Consider the following 18,054-nt stretch of genomic DNA (forward strand, 5'->3'; position numbering starts at 1 on the left):
CTCTTTAAGCTCAAATGAAGCTTCCACACTTTAATCCAATTCATGCATACATCTTAGTGCTTGGTGCTCAATAGTTTCTGAATGATTGACATCCTGGTAGGTCAGTGGAACTCATTGTCTCTCTTACAGTCAGGAGAGGCAGGGGTTTATTCATTTGTCACTCCCTGGGGTACCCGAGCAGTCATAAAAATTCACATCTGGGCATGGCTTGTTCTCGGGTTTCTCTTTGCTCCTCTGTGAAGCCCTGGTCTGACTTCCTGGGACTCCTTCCTTGTGAGGGTGCTTCTTAATGACAAGATGGCTCTGTCTAGGATGCTTCCTGTTGATTGACTGTGATTTCAAGTAGGAACCAAGCCTGAAGAACTGATAGAAGCCAACGACATACATGCGTCTAAGTAAAAGAAGATCCAGAACTGCTTTGGGTTGAGGCCTGGGCCTCCTACCTTTACAGAGAACATTATTCCGCAATTGGGGAATGCTCTGATATCTGAAATTCTAAAATGTTGCGAATTCCGTGACAGCTTACTTTCATTTAAAAAAGAAAGTCTCAACATCAGTGAGGGAAAATGGCATGGAGGAAATTAAGCAAACATCACAAAACGTGTCCTAAATCTGTCAAAAGAAGTGCCTATGAAATGAGTGACCAGCACCTGCTTGCCCAGCCTCCTCCCCCACCCCCAGCCCCACAGAGCTGCTCAGGACAGCGCTGGACATGCGCAATTTCCATAGCACTCCAGTGGCAATCAATACTGCAGGAAAGCTTGTTTTCTCTCCAAGTTATTGAGCTGCTTCTGTGATTTACGCTCACCTTGGCGCTCACAAGGAAAGCAGTTAATAAGAACCAGGACCAGAGGAATAGAAGTGCTCTGGGAGTCCAGGCCGGTCCAGCGGCTCCTCACAGCCTGCTCCATGGAGGAAGGGGAGGCTGCTGATTCTTCAGGGTCAGAATTACCTCCTCCCCCAATGTCTGCAAGTTTAGTCCTGAAGTATTTATGGTTCTAATGCTATTTTCCAGAAAATTCTTCCCAGCGAGATTTTTTTAAGAGGGAGGGGTGTCCAGTGATCATTTAATTTTTTATATGTAGTTTTATTGTATCAGGAATAACGGAATTAGTGCCCTGCATATGGTTCTGTTGACTGCCTCACATTTCAGAGGGAAATGGCTGAGACTACTTAGCCCAGGGAAGTCCACAGACATGAATCAGAACTGTTTGGCTTTCCACGGGATAATGAAAAGATATGTTCTTTGGACATGTTGCCGGATATGCCTTCTCTTGTGGAAATTCATAGTTAATTCAATGCCTTCTAAGTTGTTTCCCATATACAATTCCGTGATGGAACTGTGTCTATTACCAGGGAGCTTCTCCAGTTAGCTTATGTACTGTGAATTCTAATAGTGTCACCTATTCACAGCCCTACGGTTAACACCAGGACCGTGTGACGGGTGTTCTGTAAAATCCTCATGGTACGTCAGCCCGGACACTGGCTCCCCTGTTCACCCTCTCGTAAACTCCATTGGCTTCTGTGAACAAAACTGATGAAGGAAAAGCCACATCAATGTCGTCAGAGCCGTGTTTCACAATATGCGTGCCTGCATCAACTTCAGCTGCTACGTGTTTTACCAGTCTGATTACTCTTCCTCACAGAGTAGGGTTCTATTACGAATAGCAAAACATTTCATTTTGTGTTTTATGTTCAGTAAAGTGAACCTTTATTGAAAAAAACCCTAAAGAATTAGAGGATGTTTTCATTTGGGTAAATGCCCAGAAGTGGGATTGCTGGGTCATAGGGGAGCTCTATGTGGAGTCTTTTGAGGAACCTCCATACTACTTTCCAGAGTGGCTGAACAACTTTACACTCCCACCAACAATGCAGTACGGTTCCATTCTGTCCACATCCCCTCCAGCATCTGTTGTTATTATAATTCCTGATTATAGCCATTCTAACTGGGGTGAGGTCGTATCTCAGTGTTGTTTTGATTTGCATTTCTTTTATGGCTAGAGAGGTTGAGCATTTCTTCATATGTCTATTGTCCATTCTTATTTCCTCTTCAGAGAGTCTCTCTTTAAGTCTTTAGCTCACTTATTTATCGGGCAGTGGTTTCTTTGAGGAATTATTGTTGGGGGACTTAATTTTTGAGTTCCAAGTATAGTGAAGATCTTCTCCCAATTTCTTGGTTTTCTATTGATCTTGCTAGCTATGTCTTTTGCCATGCAGAAGTTCTGCAACTTCATGCAATCCCATTTGTCCAACCTTTGCTTGATTTGTTGTGTTTCTGTGTCTTTATTAAGAAAATTTCAGTCTGTGCCAAGGAGCCCTAGAGTTTCTCCTATTCCATAATGTTTTCAGGGTGTCTGCTTTGACTCCAAGGTCTTTGATCCATTTGGAGTTGATTCTCGTTCTGGGTGATATATAAGGATCTAATTTTAGTTTTCTACAAGTGTTTAACCAATTTTGCCAGCACTATTTACTGAAGAGGCTGTCTTTCTTCCATTCTATTTTTTTGGCTCCCTTATCAAAGATTAGATGGCTATAGGCCTGTGGACTCATTTCTGGGTCTTTGTTTCTATTCCATACTAAAGCTACCAGAACAACTATGTTTATTGCAGCAATATTCACCATAGCTAAGATATGAAACCAAACCAGATGCCCCTCAGAAGATGAATGGATCAAGAAAATGTGAATTCTATGCTTCCATTAGAAAGAATGACACCACCCCATTTTTTAGGTAATGGAAAGACTTGGAAAAAATCATATTAGTTGAAGTAAGCCAGTCCCAAAGAAACTTAGGTCCCATTGTTTCCTGTATTTGCAACAATTAGTATACATATAGGATAATCTTATCAGATGAGCTGAAAAGCTCAAAAGCTATGTACTTATGATATTATATACATAAGATGTTATTGAAATGAACCCCAAGATATGGACACAAGAAGCCTGTCTTTGTTGTTGTTGTTTTTAAATGTACTATGCGATTTTTTTGTTTGCTTTGTATGTTCTTCCCCTTATGGTATAGTCCCTGTTATCACTGTGCTTGATTTTGGTGCCCTGCATCTTGTGTATACATTTGCTCATCTGGGAAATGGAAGATGAATAACAAAATGCTGAAACAAGGACATAGGATGACCCATTGGGACAAGGATGCCCCCAGGACACTAAGTCAGAAATGAACTTGACAAGTTCAGGCCAGGGGGGGGGGGAGGGGGGGGGGGAGGAACGGGAAGGGAGAGTGGACAACAAGGAGAGGGTAACAATGCTCAGTAATGTACTCATTGCCTTAGTCACGTGACAATAACCCTCTGTACAGCGTCTCTACAATAAAATAAGGTAAGAAATACCCTAAAAAGAGAATAGCCAAATAGTAGAGAAAGTAAAAAAATGAATTAGAGGAAGAAGCTGCCAAACATTGTTCTTTCTCATCTAATCTGTGGCACTCAGCACTTACTGTTTGTAAGTAGCTTTTAATAAACTGAGCCACTCTGTTTCTGTGTGTGTGTGTGTGTTCATTCTCTCTAATAGGTGCTAAAGAGAAAGAGATGTTTATTGCATTTTGCATCCACAGCAAAATCAACTTTGCCTTATGTGCAGATTATATACAATTTAATACTGGTTAAGTAATTACAAAAACATCATGTTAGCTATATTTTGTATATGAAAGAAAATATTTCTACAACTATGTACAAAAGTAGATGGCTAAATCTGTACTAAAATGAAATATTGTGTTTTCAATATCTACATTAGCGAATCTAGTCAGTGCATAGTAAAATAAAAGGAGAAATTGCAAATTCATATAGAAATAAAATGTAAATACATTCTTAATGATATAAGAATATATACATGAGAAATGATGCAGATCTCACCAATAATCACCTATAAAAGGAAATATGTCAAAACATTAATCATTATGTTTTCGTTAGTATTTAAAAAATACTGGATGAGGTTCTAGGTACAAACACACACACATAATTTTACTTAATCCTCAGAATATGCTTTCATGATAGGAAGTATTATTATTCATATTAAATATATGTCCACTGGGACATAGAAGAGTTAGCAACTTATGATAAGCATTAAATTTTTACTCAGGCTAGCAATGGTGATCACCCTTCATCGTAGACACTGAGAAGCAGAGAACACAAGACTGTAGTCCATGACCAATCTAAGCAAGTAGTTCACAAGATCCCATCTCAGCCAATATCTGGGCATACTGGTGTAGACCTAAGCAGAGACTTGGCCTGGTGTTCAAAGCCAGGCCATGAGAAATGTTCTGAAGACCCCACCTCATGGGTAGAATGCTAGGTGTGGTGATACCTGGCCTTCATCCCAGCTCCAGTAGAAAGCATGCAGTAGAAGAGTCACTGCCCAGGCACAGGAAAGAGAAAAAGAGAGAGAGGGGCTGGGAAGGTGGCTCAGTGGTAGTGTTTGCCTGGCATGCATGAGGCCCTGGGTTCAATTCCTCAGCACCCCATAAGCAGAAAAAGCTGGAAGTGGTGTTGTGGATCATGTGGTAGTGCTAGCCTTGAGCTGAAGAGCTGAGGGACAGCGCCCAGGCCCAGATTTCAGGCCCCACAACTGGCAAAAAAAAAGAGAGAAAGAAAAAGAGAGAGAGAGAGACTCCATCTCAAAGTACCTCGTGATGAAAAGAGCTAAATTGGTACTCAGCATTCACTTAGAAAATGTGAAGTCTTGAGTACAAGCCCAGTACCAACAACAACAAAACTGAAAACTAATACCTTACTCAAGTGTTTATGAAAATGTATGTGAGAAGTATTTAATTATATTGCATATTGAACCAGATTCAAAAATCACTAATGCTAATTTAAAGTAAGATAGCCTACAGAAACTTTTTCAATTGTTATTATTTCTCTATTGTTAGTATCATCATCATTATTATTATGTGATTTCCTATAAGATGTCGTATGAATGATTTTATAATAATATAGTAAATATACAAGATAAATTTAACAATGAGGACCAAATGTAACACATGATTAGACTACTATGTGGAATATTATAAAAGTTAAATACTTTTATGAAGATGTTTAAGGCCCATAGGAAATCAATATTTCATGAGGAAAAATGCTGACAGAATTGTGGCCATAAACATTAAATATTTTAGTTCATTAAATGTACATTTATCAAAATAAAATGACAAATTTAGGTCAGGCAGTAATATTTAAAGAGCAAGGAAGAGTCAAATTATTCACTAAATAAAATATAAATATATCAGTACCTTGATTCAAAAAAGTAAGGCTAAAAGGGAGGAAGGGAAATGGAAATGAGAGAAGTAAAGGAGGAAAAGAAGAAAGACAGAATGGCAGAAAGAAGAGCGGAAAGATTCAATAACACTGGATTAGGTAAATATTAACTAGCAATCATCAAATTAGAAAAATCAAATGGTCGAGCAACCAAACAAATACGCCTACTATAGCAAGAAATTGCAACCTGCAGTTTTAACTTGAAGTAAATTATCATCTTCAGCCATTTTAATATGAGGATGGCTCAGGAAGGAGTAAATAAGAATAAACAGATGATAAAACAGAAGACAGGTTTAAAAACGCCGTTGTCCTTAGCAAATTAATGACAGAATTATAAGTAATTACAGTGAGCCTACTTTTTAAACTACCCTGACATTGTTCTGTCAAGTAATGCATGTGCCTTGTTTTCCCCACTGTGGAGTTAATTTTGCAGAAACAAATCACCAGCACACACGCGTGCACCATGGTAGGTCGAAAAACAATGTACAAAAGCAGGTGTGAAAGGTTAATCCACTAAAAGCAAAACCAGCTTGGGCACAAATGTCTGCTTATTGACATACTGGATTGCTATTGCAAACTGCATTTGCAAGTACAATTTAATGTAGTAGATGTGAGTCATAATTGAGCCTTAAAACATTTTGGCAACCACTCTATTGAAAATTAAAGATACTCAACTGTCAATATAAGGCAATACCAGAGCAGTGTAAGTAAGTTTTAACTGTTGAAAACAGTAGTCTTACAATCAAAATATTGTTCTCTGGAGTCACTCCAAAATGTCCATAATGACATTCATTTCCACAGTAAATCAAATGGTTCTTTGTCCCCCCCCCAAAGACACTTAGAGCTGTGTTTGATTTATGAGGTAAAACCTGGCATCTATCATGACACTAAACATCTGTTCCATTTTGTAATTTCTTTCGAGTCAACTTACTTGTGTATTGTAACATCCAGACTGCATTTCAACTGTGAGCATGGCCTAATTCTCCAGAATGTGCCCAATTCACTTGGTTATATCTTAAGACTTTTTTTTATTGACAATTACTATTAAATACACTTTCCTGTTTTGAATTTTAGAATATTTACCTACCTTTATTTCAATTTAAGTCAAGATTTGCAGTTGTATTTCTTATGGCCCAGTGAAACATAGAATAAATAAGTTCTTAAGAAAAAGAGAACATACATCAGCTTGCTAGCTGAGATATAGTTCCTATTTCTACTTCAATTGCTTTAAATGTATTCGCCTTCTACTTCGCTTTTCAGTTTCAGAGGAGAAAAGTAAAATGAAAATATCAAAATCCAGAGAAGTAGAAAAATAGTAGCAGAATTTTCAAGCAATAAATCTAGATTATTATGATACAACATTTTCCTTCACATGTCTTTTATCTCTGATTTTTTTAATGTCAGCTTGTGGAAATGATTACAGTCAGAGGGATTAAATTAATACCAGGACAATTTGTTGAGAAGGAAGTTGAGAAAGGAAGAAGCTGTATTGGGAGAAGGTGTGGTTTCATTTTGGTCTCCCCTAAAGTGAAACTCGGAGCAGTATAGATCACGTGATTGCTTTGATCACGTTGCTACATTGATCCATTGGGCTAGGTTGATCTGCATGCCTGGCTATGGGAAGATCACTGCTTGCCTCTGACAGTTTTATATTCCATTTCTATGTATGTCTAGACAGTTTTAAGACAGTACACCACAAGGACAAAAATCAAAGAAACCATGGACAATGTACAAAGTACACCCTTTTATTCCATTTCTGAAAACAAAGTACATCTATCAATGAGGCAAACAGCAAAATATTAGAGAAATTCAAGTTTCTCTAGTACTGGTACACATGTGGCATGAAGAACATTTATACCAGGTGCCCTCACCAAAAATATTTTTTTCATAAAGATACTGAGTGAAGAAGAGCATAGAAACATTGCATACATATATTATTTTGGTGTCTTGAGGGAAATAATGCTTATAAAATGTAAACATATTGTGACGTTTTGCAAAATGTATATTTTTGGGCATTCACTTTTATAAATTTACTTCTTCTGTATACACATAATAGAATTCCTTTTAGTTTGCTTTATGCACATATTTATGATTATTTTGCTTATGTTGAAATACTGCATACAACCAAATATGGGAACATACATCTGATTTTTGGGGAAAAAAATCACCTAATTCTTCGGCTCCCCACAAAGCTATACAACTGTAACATGAAGCAAACGCTGATTGCCTGTCATCTCAATAAACCCCTGGGTTTGAGAGATCTGACTTTCTGTCTGAGCCCTAGCTCTAGCCTCTACTAGGGAATCAGACCAATGCTACAGCTCTATGTCTCCCTGGAATTTTACATTATTTCATAGCACCAAAGAACTTTGAAAATTTGCAGCTTTAGTCATGTGTTAAGCATTTTCTGTTTGGTATAATGGTATCACTGACCTATTGCCTGGCCTCAAAAGTGTTGATTTAAGCCGGGCACTGGTGGCTCACGCCTGTAATCCTAGCTACTCAGGAGGCTGAGATCTGAGGATCATGGTTCAAAGTCAGCCCAGGCAGGAAAGGCCATGAGACTCTTATCTCCAATAAACCAATCAGAAAACCGAAGTAGAGCTGTGGCTCAAGTGGTAGAGTGCTTGCCTTGAGCTGAAGAGCTGAGGGACAGCGCCCAGGCCCAGAGTTCAAGCCCCACGACCAACAAAAAAAAAGTGTTGATTAAAAAAAAAGTTAAAATACTATCTATGGGAGTATTTTCAGAATTCTTAAGTACAATCACTGTAAAGTGTTCAATATTTATTTTAATTATTGTTTTTTTCTGGACTGAGTTTGACAACAAAGAATGGGAAAGAAAAACATGCCATTTATCTCTTACATTATTTTATATAAATTAAGTACTTTCAGATTTATGTGTAGATGTATAACTGTTATGCATAGTTTTGATACTTGTTTGATAAATCTCATATGGCATCTACGACAACTCTGTGCTTAGAATTTGTTGTTTTTATTTATTTTTATTTTAAAGATGATGTACAGAAGGAGTACAGTTACATGAGTCAGGCAATGAGTGCATTTCCTTTCCTGCATTGTCTTCCCTTCTACCACTCTCTCCCATAAAGGAAGTGTTTTGAGTTACAATGCTATGTCTATTCAATGATATATTTATACAGAATGTGTAACTTTATGTAGCATTAAGCATATTTATTATTATTATCAATTTTCCATACATCTGCTCTGTTTACTTTAATATCTTAGTCATTTTGAAGTAGCTGATTCTGACCAACTGTTCTCAGCAGTTAAGTAGAAAGTAGATACACTGCTTTGTTCCTTTTAATCACGGTGCCTCAAGACATGATTACGAAAGCCTGATTTTCCTTTCAGGTTGTAATCTTTGTTCATAGACTTATATGATTAGTTTTGTGTGAAACACTGGATATTGTTGGAGCTTGGGTCATTTCTTACTATAAGAAGGCCAAGAACATCAGTTTGGGGTCATAAAATGACCTCCAATTTTATTCATCTATTTGCTTGTCATATGTTAAGTCAGTTTTACCTTCCAGTTATTTGTAAAGACCCACCTATTAGACTATATCAAAGTTTGAGGTTTTTTTCCTTCTTTTTTTATCTAATCAGGTATTCATTCATTTTTCTTTTCATGGTTGATTTCTATTTGATTTTCATGTCTTGCTTGGTCCATTTTTGTTCCACCTGTTAATTTAGTACAGAATTGTTTGTGTTCTTTTAGTTTTGCTATTTCAAGCATTGAATTGTATCTAGTAGCTGACCATGACAACAGATTTGAGTATCTATCCCATGGGATTTGTGTGTTTGGGTTTGGATTTGTTCCTTTGTAGCTGTCAGCTGACCTGGACCTTGTGGCTTATTTCCCTTTTATAGAAACATCTCAATTCAACATCTTTGTCAATGTATTCAAACACATCTGCATTCTCTGTCTCCAGCTTACCTTGGTTCTTTAACTATGGATAACAGCATGTAATACTATATAGTAGCAACAGTATCTTCACCTAGAAGACATAAAACAATTGTGTCATGGTATTGTTTTCCCCTAATCGTACTTGTAATGAGATATATGTGATAAATGACTCTAATAAATACATCCAGGAAAATCATTGAAAGGAAACACAAAATTACCATTTACAATTACAATTTTTATTTGATTTGCAAATAATAAAATATAGCAGAGCATCTTAGGAACAAAGTGTAAATTCAGTTTGATTAGTAATGGGGGCAGGTAACATACTTCATTTCTCCTTCTTTCTCAATTCCATCTAATTACTCTAATTGACTCAAAGTTATTAGTTTTCTCTATTTGATTTAAGATATGTTCTTTTTATTACTGAATGAATTTTTAATATAGCTGCTAAATACTAACATTTCTTTCTCTACCTGACAACATTCTGAAGTTAATTCCAAAATGACTACTGAGTTTTTTTTATTGGATTTCAGCTAAAATACTTTCCTTTTCATAAATGTATTCCTTTTTCTGTCATATACTGAATTTCTCCTGAGTATATAAATTCATACCTTTTGAAATCTTCTCATTTTTAGCAGATTGTTTATGCTTATGCAAAGAGAGAAAGAGGGAGAATAATGACAGATCTTTTGTAGGATCAAGAAAACACAACTATTAGTAAATTATTTATATGCATTTCTTGATGATTTTAGCAAGAATTACATGAGTTGTCGATTTAATTTAGATGGCAGAGTTTATTTGAGAATGTTTAAATGAGTACCACAACAAATCGATACATTCTGCAATGGTAGAACTCATGGTGAGAACTCATCTATGCACAGCTGAATACACACAGACAAACATAAACCAATAAAACTAAGGGAAGAATGACACTGAGATGGTGAGCGTTCACAAATGACTTAAGGAAAAAAATGGCGGAGCTCCAACAATCAAGCCACTGAGGCACAGACAGAATATTTACAACCTAAACCAAAATTTAATAAATAATCAAGGCACTTTGGCAATAAAGGACATGATGCCACTTAGGTCCTGCATTTCTTCACTTCAGAAACAAACTAGAAACACCATAATGGAGACAAAGGTGTGCAATGCCCCAACTCCATGGCCCAAGTCCAAGGCCCTAAATTCAATCCCCAGTACTACCCAAACACCGCATGCCGCTATTTGATGATAGCATAAGAGTTTCAAAGTAGCTGTACAAAAGAGTTCCACTCAACCAGTGGGTGATTGCAACGAATCTTGATCCAGGTCTCCCTTTCATTATTCTTCCCTCTCCCTCACAACTGATTATTTTTAAAGCAAGTTTATCCCACACAATTTAGTTCAGCAAATTCTTCCTTTGCTCTCATTCCTGAGGCAGTTAAGGTTTGCCTATCACCTCTGTAAGCCTATGTAACTTTACTTACAGGTGCTACAGAAAGCAAGGGTTGTCATGAAGATGGCGGTGACACTGTTTTTTGTTTTTACATGAAGATAGATGGGAAGGCCTGTTCTAACACTGCTTTAGCCATACAAACGTGTGAGTGCCAAAGGAATTGGACAAACCCCAGGGTTTTAGGATCTATCACACAGGTTAAATCTTTTATAGGCTCTGGGTAGATGACACAAAGTGATGTGAAGTGCTTTCATTTGATCCTATGAATGATGAAAGAGCGTCTGCTTCACAGAGACTTTGGGTGAGATCTGAGGATGTTTGCCAAGATGTGTCTTGTAAATAAATCAGATCTTTCTCCAGCTGAAGTATTTTAGACAGATGGTCATTTGGAATTTGGTGTTTTACTGGGAAAAGGAAAGAATTGAAGAGAAAGAATAAAATAACATGTGGTACCAAATTAAACTGCAGAAAACTCATTGACAAAATATAACCAGTCATAATATGTAATGTAAGAAGGAGAAATGCACACCTGCTTTGCATTTATAATGATAAAATGTTTACCTATTTCACCTCAGCATAGACTCTGAAATGTCTACAATATCACATTAAGATTACATCTTAGGCAGGGTGCCATGGCTCACACCTCTAATCCTAGCTACTCAGGAGGCTGAGATCTGAGGATCATGGTTCAAAGCCAGCCTGGGCAGGAAAGTCTGTGAGACTCTTATCTCCAATAAACCACTAGAAAACTGGAAGTGGTGCTGTGGGTCAAGCAGTAGAGCACTTGCCTTGAGCTGAAGAGTGCAGGGACAGCACCCAGGCCCAGAGTTCAAGCCCCATGACTGAAAAAAAAATTACATCTTAGTATATTTGTGAAGTATTCCCAAAAAAACAGAGATAATTTGAAACATGATTTAACAAAACAAATCAACATTCACAAATTATGCAGCTCACCATAAAAATCAAAGAACTTCCAGGGTAATGACATATATATTTATTTTATGTGAGATCTTTTATTAAAAATATCAATATACTGTACTTAGATACCCTATTGTGAGTCCCATTGAAGTGATTTTCTGACTGTTTCTCTGGCCATGTTGCACAGATCTATTTTACGTGATGTGTGAGATACAGAGGCCATCCTACGTATTTCCTCAGGAATCATTCTCCTGAGCATCGGGAGAACATCAAATCCCCATGGTCCAATGCCTCATGGGAAGCCAGGGCCTTGTTCAATCTAGAATGGCATTTCCATGTACTTAGTCTTCAGTTCCCTTTTCTGCAGTGACCTGAGGAGGGTATCTTCTCCTTCAGCTTCACACTCTCGCTGAGATACTTGAGATGATTTCAACTCTATGCTATGTCTTCTGCACCATGAACTCCACACGACTTTACTGACATTGGAAAGGCTACCCTAACTCTTGCTTTTCCACACCTGGTCTTTTTGGTAAAATACAGAGTAGATGACATACACGCTCCAGTGTCTCGCCTTTCTCCTTGTTGTCTTCTTTGCTTCGCAGAAAGGTTACACTCATAGTCCGCAGCAATTCAAATACTAAGTGAAAGACATTGCTTACTTGATTTTGATTCTTATATCACAACTCCATTTCTATTAGAGGGCTTAAAATGTATATATTAAAATCTATATTTTAAATAGTTTCCTTTCACACATAAAATGAAGAGGTTTAGATTTCAGATCACAGAGACTGCAAAGTCAGAAATAAAAATTATAGAAAACTAATCATGTCCTTGACAAGTCCGTATCAAGTCTTTGACAAGCACAACTCCACAGAGGATGAAAACAAGCCCAATGCTAAGCAATTGTCTCCTGAGAACAATTGAACACACACAAACACCCAGCTGCAGAAGTCAACGCCCAATGACCAACGATCGCCATTCCAGAAGAGCTCCATATATGCCATCACTCTGCAGCTCAACATTACTGCTGTAATCCCACACAAATGAAAGAACACTGTTTTTTAATTAAAAATATTTTCCCAATAGATTCCAACTTATTTTTTCTATCAGTACTCATTTCAAATTACGTGCAGATCAACTTCACATTTTATAAGATGGTTATGCCAGAGAAGAAACCAAAATTATTATCAGATCTACAGACTTAGTGATGAGTGCTCACCAACATATGCGTCTTCTAATTCTTAACAAGGAAAAAAATTGCATTGGTTAATCTACTTCACTTCTTTGGATGAAAACACAGTGCACACAATCTTAGAGACTGCTTACCTCAATTATACATAGATTGCTGTTTTAGGGTTTATCAATATTGTATCCATAATTATGAATTTTGTTGATGTAGTCAAGAGTTTCAGATTTTTTTCACCCAGTAGACATATTTTATCACATTTACCTGAACTTAAATCATCTTAATTGTACTGCTTGGTATCTTCGCAATAACCACTGAATTTCTAAACTTCTCCATGCCCCTTTGAACTCCTTAAAAGTGATCCTCAGGTCAACATTCTGTCTTAAAATAGTGGCAAAAAAACATTGCCCTCTCTCTTTCTCTCTCTCTCTCTCTCTCTCTCTCTCTCTCTCTCTCTCTCTCTCTCTCTCTCTCTCTCTCTCTCTCTCTCTCTCTCTCTCTCTCTCTCTCTCTCTCTCTGTGTGTGTGTGTGTGTGTGTGTGTGTGCGCGCGCGCTCATGCTTCTTTTTGAATAGTGCCTTCATGAAGGCCATGCCTCTAGTTTTCATTCCAGATCTGAGGTGTAATTGTCTGGAGAGAAGGCAAAGACTGAGCAAAGTGAAAATGGCAGCCACTCATTTAGAAATTTACTCAGTCTCAGAAAGATTAGCATTTATACAAAATTTATGGAAATAACATGCACCACTGATTTCCTTCTCTGAACTGCCTAAGAAACACCGTGAAGAAATTAATTTACCTAAACTGTGCATGAACCTGTGTCTGTGACCATAAGTGGCCATTTACTCTCGGTTGTGTCGTGAGATATTGTAATTCTGAGCTTGCTTTCTTACTGATCAAATTTAAATGTTTTAACACAGAGAATCCCACATGCCGCAACAGACTCCTAAGACATAGTGGTAATAGTTTTATTTTCTCCTCCTTCATTTTACCAAAGGTAAAGAAAAAATATCTTCTGTGGTTTGCAGAATGATGTATCCTGTCTTTCCTGCTGGTAAAGATCTGTGTCAGAATGGAGAAATCGGGACTACATTACATTGTATTAAATTATTAATGATTTGGGTCAAGAGGAGATTATTCTGAATTAGCTAGACTCACTGATTTCAGGCAGAGGAGCCACTCAACTAACCTGTCTCACCTGAGGTCTGGTGAGTGGGAGGCAGCCATGAGCCATTCCATGGTGGGGAAAGACAAGGAAATAGATGGGGTTAGGAAGACTCTGTTAAAGTAGACCTTTCTAGGGACACCTTGAGTACACCCCAATTTGGCCAGTGCTTGATTTACAACCTCTGAGTTTAGAATGATATGTTTATATTTTTACATCACCCTGTGTGTTGATTTATGATGGTAGCATTATAAGCAGATGTAATTAACACACACCTAATGAGAAATAAGATTCCTTCATTAAGAGACAAGAGCCCAAGACTCAAGCTCTTTTCTTTTCCGCTTCCTGAGTGTCCTCGCATCTGTGCTACTTTGGAGTGTCTGAAACTGAGGGAAATTTTTCTCTGGGTTTTCTGAGTCTGTGGTCTGTAGTTCTCCAGAAACTTTCCTGGGGAAAACCCTCATTTCTTCTCATTCCAAAGAACCAACAAATAAATCTAAAAACCACACCAAGGAACTACAAATGCTATTAGTACAATACTTTCAGTGTGGAGTTCACTAATATGTCTTCCATTGTTTTTCTTCTTTTTTTTTTTATTGTGAACATACTGTACAGAGGGGTTACAATTATATGGGCAAGGTAATGAGTGAATTACTTATCAAGCATTGTTGCTTCCTCCTTTGTTCCCCCTTCCCATCCCTTCCCATCCCCCCTCCCACCCCTTCTTCCCCCCCCCCCCCCCCGTCCATGCCAAAGTTGTAAAGTTCATTTTCAACATAACATCTTGTACATCTCATTGTTGCAATGGGTCCACCTGTATCCCTATTTAAACGATTTGTTTTTTCTCTTCCCCTCCATGAATTATACCAACATCAAATACAGTGAAAACAGGGGTTATACCGTGGGGGAGGGACATACAAAGCAACGAAGAAATATCTAATAATATGTTAGAAACAATACCAAGAAAGAACAAACATTTGAGTCCTTATATTGGGGTTCATTTCACCTAACATAGACTTATCTGACCATTTCTGCTTGTCTCAGATATATACTAGTTATTGCAAATAAGGGAAACCATGGGACCTATGTTTCTTTGGGCCTGGCTTACTTCACTTAATATAATTTTTCCCATCTTTCTTCCTTTCCTATGCTTTCTCCTTAAATTTTTTGGATTTGTTCTCCTGGATTACTGCTACCACTGTTATTATTTTGATGCCGTGGATGAAAGCCAAGTCTTCAAGCGTTCAACCACCGAGCCCCACCCCAAGGCCCTCTGTGTTTTGGGGGCATGCTTCTCCCAGGGAGCTCCATGAAGGACAGAACTTTCCTCATATCCCCAGTTGATCCCAGGTTTATCCTCTTCATCCTTTGACCTCTGAATTCCATGACCTGTGCCACCCCACCTGACTTCAGTCTCTTGGATCATTGCTTAGGAGAATTTTATAACATCTGTGCCTATCTTTCCAATTGTCTTCACGAACTATAAGCTCCCTGGAAGCCATCTTCGATGACCATCATTTCTTTGAAGCACTCAGCAGACTGCTTAACCTGCCCCAAAACCCAAGGACTCCAAACCCAACTCCACTATCCTCTTAAATGTCTGTAGTCTTCAACCACCCATATATATATATACATATATATATATATGTATATATATATGGAAAGCTCTGTCCCCAAGTGCAATTCAACAGAGTGAGCTTTGTAAACTCCTGATCTCCATCAGCAATCTGTCAAACGTTCACCTGCAGACTCTCTTCTGTAACGAATTCATTTTTCCTGTGCCTGTGAATTAATTTCAATAGTTTGGAATTTCAGAGAGAACAAACTCCCTTTCTATCTTGTAATTAAACCTGACATAAATCCTCAGACTCCCAAGACATATGTACAGTGCATCAGACAGCTCAGCTAGAATTCTCAGTGCTGAGGGCGCTTGGAACAGTTCCGTGTTATTGTTTAAGATGACTTCATTGAGAACTCAGCTCGTGTGATTTGTTAGAGGAGCTAGGTCATGTATGTATAAGCTCCTTTCCAAAAGAATGAAAATCAGGTTAGCATTATTTGGGCTCTTCATTCTATCCCCAGCAAGATTGTAAATAACACCAAAATATTCTTCTAATAAGCAATCATACTAACTTAATTCATTACAAGGAATTTCAACTTCAATTCTTCGGCTTTCTAATTTTTCTAGTGAACGTTCTCTTAAATGGGTTGTAAGCTGTCCCACGAGAAGGAAACATCACCTGGTCTTGTTGAAACAGTGCAGCCTTCTTCTGTATTAAGTTGTTCCCAGGTTCTAGCTAGCAATGTTGCTCTCCTAGCAAGCTTTTTCTTTTCTTTTCTTATTTGATTGTGAAAATACCATACAGAGGGGTGACAATTCCATGAGCAAGGCAATGAGTACATTTCTTATCAAGCATTGTTGCCTCCTCCTTTGTTTCCCCACTACCATCCCTTCCCATCTCCCCCCCCACCCCACCACCCGCCCGCCTCTCCTCCCCCCACGTAACGTCTTGTACATCTTATTGTTGAAATGGGTCCACCTGTCTCCCTATTTAAACAATTTAGTTCTTCCCTTCCCCTCCACAAATTATAGCAACATCAAATACAGTAAAAACAGGAATTATACCGTGGGGGAGGGACATACAAAGCAACAAAGAAATCATCTTATAAATATGTTAGAAACAATAGCAAAAAGGAAAAACCATTTGAGTCCTTATCTTGGGGTTCATTTTGCCTAACATCAACTTCTCTGACCTTTTCTGCTTGACTCAGTCATATACTAGTTATTGCAAATAAGGGAAACCATGGGACCTATGTTTCTTTGGGCCTGGCTTACTTCACTTAATATTATTTTTTTATTGTGAAAATACTGTACAGAGGGGTTACAATTACATGGGCAAGATAATGAGTACATTTCTTATCAAGCATTGTAGCCTCCTCCTTTGTTTCCCCTTCCCATCCCTTCCCAGCCTCCCTCCGACCCCCCCCCACCCAATCCTACCCATTTCCTCCCACCCTCCCCCCCTGCACAAAAGTTGTAAAGTTCGTTTTCCACATAATGACTTGTACATCTCATTGTTGCAATGGGTTGACCTGTATCCCTATTATATTAATTTTTTACAAGTTTTTCCATTTCCTAACTAATGGGTCAATGTCATTCTTTCTGATGGAGGCATAGAATTCCATTCTGTATACATACCACATTTTCTTGATCCATTCATCTACTGAGGGGCATCTGGGTTGGTTACATATCTTAGCTATGATAAATAATGCTGCAATAAACATAGTCGTGCTGGTAGCTTTACTATGCTCTTGTTTGTGATCATTTGGGTAAATGCCCAAAAGTGGGATTGCTGGGTCATAGGAGAGCTCTATGTGGAGTCTTTTGAGGAACCTCCATACTGCTTTCCAAAGTGGTTGAACAAGTTTACACTCCTACCAACAATGCAGTAGAGTTCCCTTCTGTTCACATCCCCTCCAGCATCTGTTGTTATTAGAGAATCCAGAAATGAACCCACAGACCTATAGCCATCTAATCTTCAATAAGGGAGCTTAAAAAAATAGAATGGAAGAAAGGTAGCCTCTTCAGTAAATGGTGCTGGCAAAATTGGTTAATCACTTGTAGAAAACTAAAGTTAGATCCTTATAGATCACCCTGCACCAGAATCAATTCCAAAAGGATCAAAGACCTGGGAGTCAAAGCAGACACTCTGAAAACATTACAGAATGGAATAGGAGAAACTCTAGGTGTCCTTGGCACAGGCCGAAATTTTCTTAATAGAGACCCAGAAACACCACAAACCAAGGAAAGGTTGGACAGATGGGATTGCATGAAATTGCAGAGCTTCTGCATGGCAAAGGACATAGCTAGCAAGATCAATAGAAAGCCCACGGATTGGGTGAAGATCTTCACTAGCCATACAACAGACAAGGGTCTCATATCTAAAATATACCTGGAACTCAAAAAATTAAATCCCAACAACAAATCCTCAAAGAAACAACTGCCCAATAAATAAGTGGGCTTACGAATTAAAGAGAGACTTCACTGAAGAGGAAAGAAGGATGGCCAATAGACACATGAAGAAATGCTCAACCTCTCTAGCCATAAAAGAAATGCAAATCAAAACATAATTGAGATACCACCTCACCCCAGTTAGAATGGCTATAATCAAG

The sequence above is a fragment of the Dipodomys merriami genome, unplaced genomic scaffold (genome assembly GCF_024711535.1).
Source record: "Dipodomys merriami isolate MVZ:Mamm:240054 unplaced genomic scaffold, mDipMer1.0.p SCAF_2, whole genome shotgun sequence".
In the NCBI taxonomy this organism is placed as follows: Eukaryota; Metazoa; Chordata; class Mammalia; order Rodentia; family Heteromyidae; genus Dipodomys; species Dipodomys merriami.